Below are 12,857 nucleotides of genomic sequence, written 5' to 3' on the forward strand. Positions count from 1 at the left end.
GGGCTAAAATGTCAGCTGTCTCCCTTTGGATCCCAGCTCTTGTTACATCCCAGCCGAAGCAAAGCAGTTGTGTGTTGGCACCAGTGCTGCCCTCCCAGTGGCTTGGCTGGGAGTGGTGCTCTCATGGCTTCTCCGCTTAGAGAGCTCTGCTTGAAAAATACTGCCAGCCTGGGAGCAGCAGCCTGCCCCTTTCACTTGCTATATTCAAACCTTGTGTGAGTCGGGAGCTTTCTTGAAAGCATTTTATTTTGTTTGTGTATTTGTTTCCTGTTGGGAGCCATTTTCCTGGATGGGTTCAGTCCCTTTGCTCCTGAAGCTCCTGGCTGGCAAAGACCTACTGGGCCATCTTGAGGTCATCCCTGGTATTTTCCCTCCAGCGTATTCTCACGTGCCTTGTCCAGCGACTCTCAGTATCCTGAGGAGAGGATGCCTGGGGGTGCGCAGGGCTCTCGGGAGGACACCGGAGCTGCAGACTAACTTTTTGAGCTGAGTCCATTCCACGTTGGAGTCATCTTTCTCTGTGTGTTTGGCCAGGGTGCTGCGCTCAGCCTGACACCGCAAAGACGGTGTCTTCTGCTCAGAGAATGCTCTGGACCAGGAGTTAGCAATGACTTGAGGCATGTGGAGGTGGTACTAGAAGAAAGAGCAGAATAGAGGAGTTGGGGGGAAGAAGACTGAGGAAGCAATGCGATGTGCTGGCAGGGCTGTCTGCAGGAAGCTCACACTACCCAGGACTTTGACCTGCCTCGGTCCCACCAGCTTTGTCCACCTCTCTTCGAGCAGGGCTTTCTCCGCCCCTCTGCCCAGCACCTACGCTCTGGGACACCCTTGGTTTTCCCTCCATAGGTGCCTCCTGGTCATCTCTAATTTCTCTGCTTCAGTTTTTCCGTCTGGGTGTGGAGCCAGATCTCAGGGCTGGCCGTTGGCCAGCGTGCTGGAGGTGCCTGGGCACTGGTGGAGTTCAGCTCCTTGTCCCTGCCTGGAGTCGTGCGTGTCCCCTGCAAACCAGGTGGAGGGAGGAGGCTGGTGGGAGGTTGCCAAGACCTCTCCTCCAGCTCGCTGTGCTCCCAGCTCTGAAGAGAACTGTTACATTTTATGGACCATTTAGCTTCCCGATGGTGATCCTAATTCTTCACAGCATGTATGTGCCATTTCTTGGTTATTAAAAGGACCCCTGAAAAGGAGCTGCCCTCTGAGTCAGTGCTCTTCCATGCAGTTAATTGCAGGAGGGTTTTGCTTAGACTGTGAGGCTTAATATTTCCAAACTCTCCCTGTGCCAAGAGGGTGAATTAATACCCAGGTCTCCCCGTGGCTGCAGGGACTGACCCTTGTGTGCCGTCAGTAAGCAGGCGGGCGAAGAACGCTTCTGCTGGGAGTGATTCAAACTTGGAATTGCTCTGGAGGAAGTCCACTTGCTTTCTGCACAGAGATCAAGGGCACTTTAAGGGCTGGCTGGCTGGCCAGGTGTCTTAGTCTTTCATCTCTATATCCTTATATTGTGTGACACTTCAGGTGCCAAAATAGCTTCCATTCCTTGGGGGCCCAAGCAAGCTCCGTGCTTACTGGGAAAGGAGTGATTACCTTGGACTGGCAAGTCAGCCGAAGGATGGATGCCTGCGGTTGCACAGCAGGTATGAGGTGGATGGACGGGAGGTGGTTCAAGGGGAGGTTCTTGTCAAGTCACCGCGCTGCGTAGGAGGAAATAGAGACGGCAAGGCATTAGGCTGTGTATTTCAGGTGCAAGGAAGCTGCCGAGGTCCCCCGGCATTGCAAAATGCCAAGTGAAATGGTACTGCCACGTGGAGCACAGCGGTGTGTTGGAATTAATGAGGCTGGCGTGGGGAGAGCACACGTGGCCGGTCTGGAGGGTTAATGTGTGCGAGGGTGATAGGCTTAGGCGGGGGTTTGTCATCGGGGTTTGTCATCAGGGTTGCCGTGCTTGGGAAGCGTAGTCTAATGGCAAGACCACATGAAAAGAAGTTGGAGCTTGCAAGGAGAGTACTAAAAGTCATCAATTGCCAAAGTTTTTTTTGCGTTTGCTGCAAGCCTGAAGCAAATCGCTGGCTTAAGGGGCTCTAAGCATCTGGGTCTTGCACTGGATTTACAGGTAAGGTGAAATTAGGAGGGGGTGAAGTAATTAATTCTTCTTGCTGGGACCAGGATGGGAGATGATTCTGACTTGCCACTTTTCCTCAGAAGTTTCTTCAGAAGCTGGTTATGGCTCTGGTTGTGAAACCCAGGAAGCAAAGAGGATCCCTGGGTGCCTGACAGTTCCTTTTCTCTGCTGGTTCTTTCTCACAGGCAGCCTCGGGCTGCCTGTCTCTTTGTTAAGAGAGTGACAGCAATGTGACACCGTGAAAATAATTACTAACAAATCACGGTGGTGACTGCAAACAGCTCGCTGTCTTCAGAGGCATGTCAGGGAGCATTAGAGCAGGGCCGTGGGAGCAGCAGAGCGGCTAGGGGCTCTTTCTCTGCTCTAGGCTGAGGGAAGATCTTCGGAGACCTTTGGCACCCGCCACCCCCACATCATTCCCTTCTCGTTGGATTTTTCTTTCTTTCCTCCCTTCCCTGCCTTTACCATCAATAATTAAGCCCATTAATTGCACAGTGAGTGCAGGAAAGCTGAGAATGGTAACACCGGGCTTCTGCCTTCCCTGGATTCAGCAACCAGCCACAAAGTGGCAGAGGAATTTCTGGAGGGGTATGGTGGGCAGAAGCACATCCAGGTGGTGTTTCCTATCTTACAGCCCTTCTGTGCTGCCCTGGGCAGTAATGCTTATTAGCAGTGTGCCGCTAGGAATTCATGGGCTGCTGGTACAGTTGGAGAATGGCCCGTGTCCTTGTCCTCAGGAGCCTCCAGCCTCACTGAACCTGAAAGTAGGTTTTTATTTGTGCAGAGCATCACAGCAAACATGCAGTCGACTGGCATCTCCAGCAAAACAAATGGGCAGAGGGGTGAGAGGACCTTCCAGGATGCAGTAGGGATGGTGCCAACCAGTGTTGCTGAAGCTGCGGTTGAAGATGGTCCTTCAGAGAATAAACAGTGTACAGGTCACTGATGAAGAAGGTGATTGGTACCAAACAGAGCAGCTGAGGGAGTTTGTGCAAGGGTGAGGCTGCTGTGGCTGTGTTGGAGTAGGGACCCTTCTGCAGAGCTACACAGACAGCGTCTGAGGGTAAGCTCTCTGTAAAGCCTCTCGTTATATTGCTATAAAGCTTCCTCCAAAGGGAGGGTCTAGCAGAGATGCTGGTAGGAAACTGGAAAGCACTGAAGTGTCCTTCAGCAGCATTGATAATCAAACCCTTGGGCAATGTCTGAGAGGGGAGCTCACAGCTTCCCCTCCTTGTTCTTGGTGGTATTTCATCCTCTGGTTTGAGAACGGGCTGTGCTGCCTGGCGATCACCCGTGCGGAGGAGTGCCCTGCAAGGGGAAGCAGAAGGTGTAGGTGGGAGCCCGCTCCCCAGCGCCTGCTCCATGGAGCAGCCCTCTTTCCCTTTCCCCTAGTTACTCCAGTGATTTTCCCAACTGTCACATCTGTAAATAATGTTGCTGGCGTATCTAGCTAGATGCAGAGAGGCGATGGAGGGGGGAGCGCTGGTGCTGAGGGTGCTGTAACAGCCCCTCTTCCCGCCTCATACAATATTTATGCAGGGCTGGGAGTCGGCAGCGCTGACCTCCGGGTCGTGCTGTTAAACAGCTCCCGCAGCCCCTGCATCCTAATTGCTGCACTTGTCCTTTGCTCTGGAGGATTCGCTGCTCCTTCTCTCCGACGAAGCAAATACTAATGGCAGCTTGTGCTTGGAGGTGGGGAGCGATCTCTTCCCCACAAGGAAAAGACGAACTTGTTTCCCCTCGTGCAGGTGTAATTTGCAGGTGCACGGAAACCTGTGCTTGGACCCTGTTAAGCGACGTGCTGGGCTGCCTGCTGCTGCCAGCCTGGAGGCTGTGCCGAGAGCCTGTGGAGCTGTTGTGTGGGTAATTTTGGGTCGTGTATCATCAGAGGGGACGGTGAGGGGGTTTACCCCACCCTGCTGCCTCTTTATAGGATTTCTGTCTTCCCCTTGGTGGGGAGAGGGAAGGAGAGGCAATGACAGAAGTCAGTTGAGAGAGCAGACCTGGGTAATGTGGTGCCCGAAGAGGGCAGAGACAGTGCCAGGAAAGAAGAGGGGTTCAAACAGTGTCACAAGAGAGAATGGCATATTTTCTTGTAGATAAATGATCTGCTTCAGTGAGTGGGAAGAGAGGGGTTGCAGAAGGTTGGAGGCCTTCTGTGTGGGTGAGGTGCTCCTGCCCCCCTTGCAAGCAGTACAGCCACGGCTAGAGGTGGAATGGTTTTTCACCTGGCTGGCAGGGGCTTTCGGTTGATTCAAGTGGCTCAAGAAAGCCCAAGAGACAAAGCCCTTTGATTGCTAGAGCTGCCATGGCTTTCCCCCATGCAATTTGGCTGGGCTCTGTCCTGCCTGGGGCTTCACGTCAGGTGTCTGCGAGTCCGGTGACCCAGCTGGCCACCCACGTCCGTTATCCTGCCCTCCTGAGTTGGCAGGTCCCCTTTGTGACTGGAAAAGTGCTGTTTAGGCTGGAGACTAATGGCCTTTAAGTGACATGATTGTATTACGTTAAGCATCTATAGGCTTTACCATTAGGCACTAAGCAGTTTATGACTCATAGCAGAGAAGGCCTTGTCCTGAAGAGTTGGTACGCTAAGTGGTCTGGACAGGCAAGGCATGGGAGAGGCAGGGTTTCCTCCTGCCTGTCGCAGAGCAGGCCTAAGGAAGGACTGGGACATGACGTGTCTTCTCAGTTCTAGAGCAGTGCCTTGCTCTAGGTCTTCCATGCTCTGGTTTCCTGGGGAGGAATACTCTGCAGTGGGAATTGTGCAGTGGGAGGAGAAACGTGTTTAATTTTAGCTTTATTTTGTGCGTGTTTTGGTTTTGAGGGGGCTTAGACACGATGCATTGTGGGTGCATCCATTGCGTCAGATATGTTCCCTTACTTAGTGCGCAATTACAGTATTCTGCAGCAGGAGTCTGAACGCTCCCTCTTAAGACAGCTAGTATGCAGAGGACTAGGCAATTACTAAATTAATGTCTGTTTGAAAGACTTCGTAAGAGACCGTATAGACGGAGAAGGGACACGCTCTGTGTAATCAGGCTCCGCTGCAGCATGAATCACAGAATAGTTTAAATGGAGATCTCTCATCCAACTCCCTGCTCAAAGCGGTTCAAACTTAGATCAGGTTACTCAGAGTCTTCTCCAGATCAGTCTGAATGTCTCCAGGGGAGGAGATTCCACCACCAATCTGTTCCAGTGCTTTAGTACCTGCATGGTGGAGAATCTTTCCTGGTGACAAATTGGAAGTTCACCTGCTGCAGTCTGTGGTCACGATGGGTGACTTTCACTGAGAACGTGCCTGTGTGGTAGGTGTACACAGTATCCAATTTTGTACACTCCTATTCCCAAGATGCTGCATAATGTCATAATTAGTAAGCAGACTGTCAGAGCAAGCTTGTGTGTAGGTATCTGTTTTTTACGGGGTTTTCATAGTGTCAGGTTCCCAAGGCTGGGGGGGTGACCTCAGCCTTGGAGACTTTCCAGTTTCTTTCCTTGGGAGCAGCGTCATGCATTCGTGTGTCAAAGGGAAGTCCACCCAGTCATCCTCCCTGTCTGCAAGGGATGATGATAGCATTTGCTCTACCCCTTCATCGATCTGGAGGACTTGGTATGGAGGAATGCATAGCTTCTGCCTGCTGCGCTCCTAACCTCAGCTGAACCGTGGAGCCAGCAAGCTCTGGTTTTCTTCATGGTAATTAAGTAGTTATTTAAAAATCAAAAGGTTCAGTTCTGATCCTGCTTTCACTGGCTACTTACTAATTCCAGGTAAAGATTTACTCCCACACGCAGAGCAGCAGAATCAGGCCCAGTAAACAGAGCTATGAATCTTTTTAAAAGAAGCTGTTAAGCAGTAGCACATAGATTTATTGTAGCATCATGTGTATGCAATTGCTGATGAACATCTTCTGTTGGAGGCTGAATACCTGCTGTGTTACAGCCTTGCTTTTAATGTTGAGATAGCATCTCTGCCAGCATCTAGCTGACGCGCAGACAGATACCCATAAAAGGGCCAGATCTCGCCTGGTGTTAAATGCCCTCATGTTTCATTAAGGTTGATGGCAGTGGAAGGCACACAGTGCTTTGCAGGACGAGCGAGTCACGACGAACCACTTGCCTGTGTGCTTTTTGTGGCAGAATTGTTTTCCTAGTGTATACATTGCTTTGGTTGCAGTCTGGGGTAACAGCCTTTTCCATTGACAGGTTAGCTGCTTGGACAGCATGGGTGTTGAGGTTCTCCCAGATTTCTTAGTACCCAGCCAAAATTTAGAGAAGAGGGATCTGGCTGTTAGCATGTGGGGGGTGCTCAGACATTTCAGCCGGTGCTGCTGTGAGTACCAAGCGTTAAGGCTTGCAGCTTGCCTTTTAAGCTTCCTAGGCAGGAATATGCCTGGTAAAGAGAGAAAGCAGCACTGTCCAGAAGCGGCATCACAGAAAAAGAAAGGAAGGTCTGAAAGTACCAGGTATTAGCCTCGCTGCTTAGCCTGGGTTTTTTGGCCTCATTACACTAATCCAATTAAAGATTGATGGAAGAAGACAACACCCACTCAAGTGAAGGGGTTTGTGTGGCAACTGCGTTCCTTACTGGGCAGCTGGAGTGGCCCGAGTTATCTTGTGCGTCACCACACCTCCCCGGGCCCTGCAGACCCACTGGTGCCTCCACACGCCATGGCGTGTGCTCTTCTCCTGCATCGTCTCTCTCTTATTACTAATGGAGCATGGATGCATTTTAGCTGCTGGTCAGCCCTCATTAATATCCAGAGATGACAGGTTGACATTTGTAAAGAAGACTTGCGTTGACCTTCATGTTGTGCATCGGTGCGGTTGCCATGCGGTGCCCTGTGCTGGATGCTTCTTCCTGCGCTGCCTCGGGAATGCATTTGTGTCAGCAAAGGGACAGGCTGCTCTGTAACCCTTTGCTGCTGCCGGGAACGCAGGCAGCGTGTCTGGATGTCTCTGCATGCCTCTGGCCATCCCAAGGACCATTCCCTGTAAAGCCTCCATCCGTCCCGGTGAATGGGACTGTGGGGTGTTGGGACTGCACTCGTGGCTTCTTGCGGAGGTGGTTGTTTGGGCACTGGGACTTCAGTGGAAGACAGCTTCATGCCAGTGGCGATGTCCCATCTGCTTCCTTGTCCTGGCTCCTGCCTGGGGATGCAGCCGAAGAAAAGGCTGCACTGCCCAGGCATCCCGAGTGCTGTCAGTCACCTGTCTGTCCCCCGGCCCACCCCATGCCGGCTCAAGGACTGCTGCAGCCTGCTCGGCAATGACATTGATTAACGGAGGGGGCTTTGAAAAAAGGCAGGCTGCTCCTGCAAAGGCTCCTCGCTGTAACTCCCTCTCCTCCTCTCGCCAGCCCGTCTGAGGCAATGGCTGCTGGTGTTGAAATTCATTAGTGTTTCCTGACAGGCGATGGAGGCTTGCTCTGTCTGTTCCCACTTCCCTGCTCTCATGTCCCTGCTTCACGCATGCTGATATTTAAAGCTGATGTGCGGCTCGTAGGCTTGTTGCACTGTGACAAGTTTGGGGGTGGTTGAGAGAACTGAGAGGATGGAAGGAAAGCAAAGAGGGAGGGAGATGGGACCTGTCTCCGGGTTTCTGTGAGAGCCCAGGGCTCCACATGTATTGTCTTTCCACAGCTACTGCTCATGAATTTTAAGTACAGCTGTGCCAGGGCAGTTGGGCCTGCAGTGATGGGGACAGAGAGGGACGGTGCCATGGGTGTACCCAGTGAGAGTGGAGTGCAGTCACCTGGCAGGGGCTCATCAGTCAGGAAGCAAGGGCAGGTGGGCTTCTTGCAGGTCTGTGGGGCTGAGGAGCCTGAGTAGGGTGACAGAGGTCTGGTAGGGGGTTCATCCCTCTGTCCTTCACTTCACACAGGAGCATGAGGGGACACTGGCTCTGCTCTTACCTCTTTGCACTGAGTGGCATGGTGACTCCAGTGCTGGGGAGGAGATGTCTCCCCGCCAAAGCCTTGGATTAGACAGGAAAACTGCTCCTGAATAATACTTGAATTAATAGGATGGCAGAGTTGAGGTTTGGGGTTTTTTTTGGAGGTGTGTGTCAGCATGCTTCAGTTTCCACAGGCTGCAGCATGGCTTGGGCTATGCTGTGTGCCCAGGACACTTTGCTTGTGTGCGGGTGCTGTGCTGCTGAAGCCCTCCTGGCCCATCTCAGCGGTTTTGGCAAAGCCCGACAAGGCTTTCTGCCCCTCCACAGGTACCTCAGTGGCCTCACTGATCTGGAGCAGGGTCTTACCCCTTGGCATCCTCAGGCCGTTGAACTCTGCTGGCTGGACTTACTGTGTTAACCAAGTTTGACTCAACCGTAGGCTGCCTCTTTGGGACGGTGTGGGTTTGCCTAAACTACTTTAAATTCCTAGCTTGGCTCCAGCTCACACAAGGTTGGGTGCAGGCAGATGTGGCTTTGCCTGTCATGGTGCTGTTCCTCTGCTAAAACATCTGTGGTGCCTTAGCACTGCTAGCTTTCTCTGTTAGGAGAGGGCACCCAAGCTTTCCTCTTGGCCTGGCAAACATCCCACCCTCCATCAAAACCGAGCAGCACCTCTGCACTGCATGATCCAGAGTGACACCTTGACCAGCCTTGCTTCGAACTAGGGTGCAAGGCTCAGGTGGTTGGCAGCTCCACTCTTTGGCTGTTGCCTCATTGCGGTTGGGTGCTGCAGCTTCGCTCAGGCTTTCCAGCCCTCCTACAGCGAAGGATTGCCAGGGTGGGAGCCTCCCTGCCCTCTCCTTTGCAGCCCAGTGCGGTGGGGTTGGCCAGGACGGAATTAAAGTGTTCTGCACCTCTTGCAACTCAGGGTCTCCAGGGCATAAATTTTTTTTGAAGGCTGAGACCAGGTCTGTGAAAAACAAGATTTAATGTCCCTTTATCTTACTCGTAGAGGGACTTGTTCTTTTAACTGGCTCAATATCAATACACCCAGTGTGTAGAAAGTGGCCCAATTTCTTTGTCTCCTGACATCCTGAACCCAGAAGCAGATGGACGTTAACCAGCTCTGATTAGTTGGGAGAATCAAGCATTAATTTTTTATATGCCAGGACCACCTGAGTGACGGAAATCAATTACAGCTGCCCCTCCCCCTTCCGTATTAACGTGGTGGCTCCGAGCACATACAGAGGAACCTGTTGAAATGAGAAACCCCTATTTCTCAGTGTGACCCCCTAGATAATTAGGGTTAAATTGATATGCTATCGCACTGGTGACACATTTTATCTGCGTCTGTTTGTACAAGAGGATACAATAGTGGAGGAAGGACCAATTTGTGCCCTGCTCTAGCTAACCAGACCGAGATAAAAGGTGTCACTAGTACGATAACGTTCTTGCCTCATGCTCCTTTATTGTTGCTCAATTTGCCTTTTTTTTTTTTTTAATCCTGTTCTTTTTCTTTCAATACCCTTGGTCATATTTTAACTCCATGCCATCGCATAATGACGCCCTGCTAAATGTGTGTGGAGATAGGCAACTCTGGCTGACAGCCTTCCCTGATAACCGAATTCCAGCCCATCCATCACTAGGCTGCTCTCCTTAACTTAAGGAAAGTGATAACTAAAGCAAGGCCGTTTATCACCGCCAAGCTGTGCGCTTCTTGCCGCCTTGGAGAGAGCCGACTTCAACAGGAGAAATGCAGCCATGTCACCTCGCCTCCTGTTTGCATCCCATTCATCTCCAGGCCCCATTTACCCTGCAGAGTGGAGGAGCAGGGCTGGATGGAAATCAGAGGCTGGGGTGATGAAAGCTCTCTGAAAATGATGCCCGAGCTTCCACTGTGGACCACAGTCCAAGGAGGACTTGGATTTGCTTGGCTGGTGGAGGAGAGCATGCCACCTGATGTCACTTGCTCTTCTGCCCAACAGGCACCCACATTTTGGGAGCAGGCAGAGGCGCAGGCTTCACCAGAGCTTCATTGGAGGCTGGAAAATCCCACAGCTGTTTCCAAGTGTGTCTCTATCAAGTGCAGTCATGCCTGAAGCCACGGCACTCGGCTGACGGGTGGTTTTGAGAGCCAGCTTCCTTCCCAGGGAGCGAGAGCTTCACTGTTTAGAGAGGCAGCGAGACCTCATTCAAAAGCTGGGAGGATCATGGGGTGTTGAATGCAATGAAATGTGCCATCATTTCTCTTCTGCCTTACCTGAGGGAAGGCCAAATCAAGCTCTTTGCACAAGCAGAGCTGCCCCCAGTGCGCAGTGTTGACTCTTGCAAGAGCAAGAAGCTGTACGGAGCAGAAGAGCATGTTTACCAAGTGAGCTGCTCAAGTGAATGGTGGCCCTGATAAATGGAGACGTTTCCTTGCAGGCCCTGGCACTTCTATTCCCCAGCAGAGCTACACGTGTGCCTTGTTTACTCCAAACTGGAGAATATGCTGGAGAAACTCTTGCCTGATCACCAGGCCGAGTGGGAGGACCACTGCAGGTGACGAGCTTGGAGCTGGGGAAAAGACATTGCAGGGGTGTTTTCCTTCCCGTATCTACCTGGGGACCTGGTTTCTGTGCAGCGAGAGCCCCTGGTTCCCTGTGCTGGGAGTGCTGCATGCCCAGACTAGACCAGACCCGTACGGCAATTCTTCACTGAAGGCAAGCATGTTGAGTGGCTGTGTCCTTGCTGGCCTGGAGCCACCAGGCCTGCATCTCCTATCTTGGGGAGTAGACTGATGTTTTCTTCCATGCTGCTAACAGCCAGCCCAGCTTATAGCATGAGTATAGCTCTTCTAGTGCTTGAAAAACTTGGTGAAGTCTCTCTACTAATGTGAAATGAGGGGAGCACAAGCGTGGAGAGGGAGGGCTAATGTCCTTAGGTCACACAGCTTCACAGGCAGTTTCTGGGGTTGTTACTTGTTTGCAAAAATGGGTCATTTATTTAGTTGACATATTTATTTGGAGCATTTATTTTCTCCAATTAAAGACCCACTGTCCAGTGCCCAGGGCATACTGCCATCAGTCTCAGGGTGGAAGCAGAACCAGACTGTCCAGTTTGCTGGGCCTTTTGGTCCCACAGGGATGGAAATGTTTTAGATGTCATTCATTGCGCTGGGTGGTTAGCTGTCAATTCCTGTGGCTAACAAGAACAATGCTGTGCTCGCTGCTTCTGGGCCCTATCCAAAGGTTAGGTGTATTGATAATTATTCCTCTAACTGGAGCTAGGCTGAGACCTATATTAATGAAAACCTTTTGGGTTGGGAGGTGAAACTCAGCTTTTAGTAACATACTTTTTGCTAACTACTGTCATCATCCTCTCTAGCCAAACATGAGCAGTCTAAGAGAGGTTGAGCTGATCACCTGTCTGTATTTAGACTGGTCAGTGGTTTTAGGTGATTCTTTTTCTTGAGACCTTTTTTGATTTGAGCACCAGTAGAAAGGAGCTTTGCTGGAGAAAGAGCTTTCTAAGCATGCTGCTTGGGGCTGGTGGGGTCCGTTCAACTATGGGATGTCACGGACATATGTGTAATGGCTGTGAAATGCATGGACCAGGCTGCTATTTATGTGATGGCTATGCAATTGCAAGGAGTGACTCCAGGTGGTTTATTTCAGCATGATGGTGCTAGCATCAGATGAGCCGTGCCCAGAGATGAGACTGTGCTGTCGAGTCACATTGCTTACCCTGCAAATCGCCGTAGCCCTGCTGCTTGCAAGCTCATGCTTTTGACAAGGCTTCCTGCTTTCAGAGAGATTCCTCTGGACCTCCTTATTCAAGTGTATTTGTATGACTTAAATTATTGCTCCTAAATGATGACATGTGCATCTTTTCAGGACCAGGCATGTGGTTTTGGCAAAGGGAGCCTGTTCCTTTCCCAGCCTAAGTAGGACTCACAAAGCCAGTACACTGGTGGGGTCCAGTGCGTGCTGGTTCTGTTGGTCACATAGTCCCAGGAGATTCCCCTGTGTACGTTTGCCTGCTTCCTTCGCTTCCTATAGAAATAGAAGCAGCACCGAGACCAAACCACTTTGGCACTGCAATACTCCAAGTCTCACATTATACACAAGTGCGTTGTCTGTGTCCCTCCTTCATCTCCTTACTTGGCAAACTGCTTGTAAGTGTGAAGAGATGCCGCCCGGATCGCCGGAGGGTTTGGAGCTGAGCTGAGCACTCGGGTACTGCATGGGGTGCTGATGGTGCACCCCAGCTCAAAGCAATGTACCTAGCTTGAATCCACATCTGACCAGAGCTTGTTGCCAAGTTTCAGCCTGAAGTCTGAAGTCCAGGCTGAATTATTCACTCTTTCCTCTATGGAGAGTGGGAGAAGACTTTGCCCTGGACATAGTCTGTGTTGAGATGTTTGAGCAGCTGATGCTGGCACTCACAGCTCTTCCTGGCTCCCCTACAACCTCCCTCAACAGCCCCCAGTACCCAAGGAAGTTGTAAGATTCTCCACCCTCCTCTGTTTGCGAAAGCTGATTTCTGGGGTTGTGGCTTTTAACATGCACAAACGGCTCTAATTTAGTCATTTATTTAGTTGACATATTTATTTGGGACGTTCCTTTGCTTCAGTTAAAGATCCTGTGACCAGTGCCCCAGGCGGGCTCAGCAGTACGTGAATGAACAAGATCCATCAATCACTCTTGATCAGATCAAACTGGCCGGGGAAAACTCAGCGTAACTCATTTCCCTGCACAAGCTCGGCCGGAGCCACACGCCTCCACGACTCAGCCTTCCCCATCTGCTGTCGGAGAGGGGCACGTAGCTCCCCGGCGAACATGCTGAGGTCGACGCCGTGTGGAAGGATCAG

General features: G+C 51.4%; 1 protein-coding gene across 4 annotated transcripts in view; it reads left to right on the plus strand.

Moving 5' to 3' along the window:
* Positions 1 to 12,857, plus strand: part of ERI3 (ERI1 exoribonuclease family member 3) — a 138,890-nt gene that overhangs the window by 39,803 nt on the left and 86,230 nt on the right. The window lies entirely within an intron of this gene.

The sequence above is a fragment of the Opisthocomus hoazin genome, chromosome 6 (genome assembly GCF_030867145.1).
Source record: "Opisthocomus hoazin isolate bOpiHoa1 chromosome 6, bOpiHoa1.hap1, whole genome shotgun sequence".
Lineage (NCBI taxonomy): Eukaryota > Metazoa > Chordata > Aves > Opisthocomiformes > Opisthocomidae > Opisthocomus > Opisthocomus hoazin.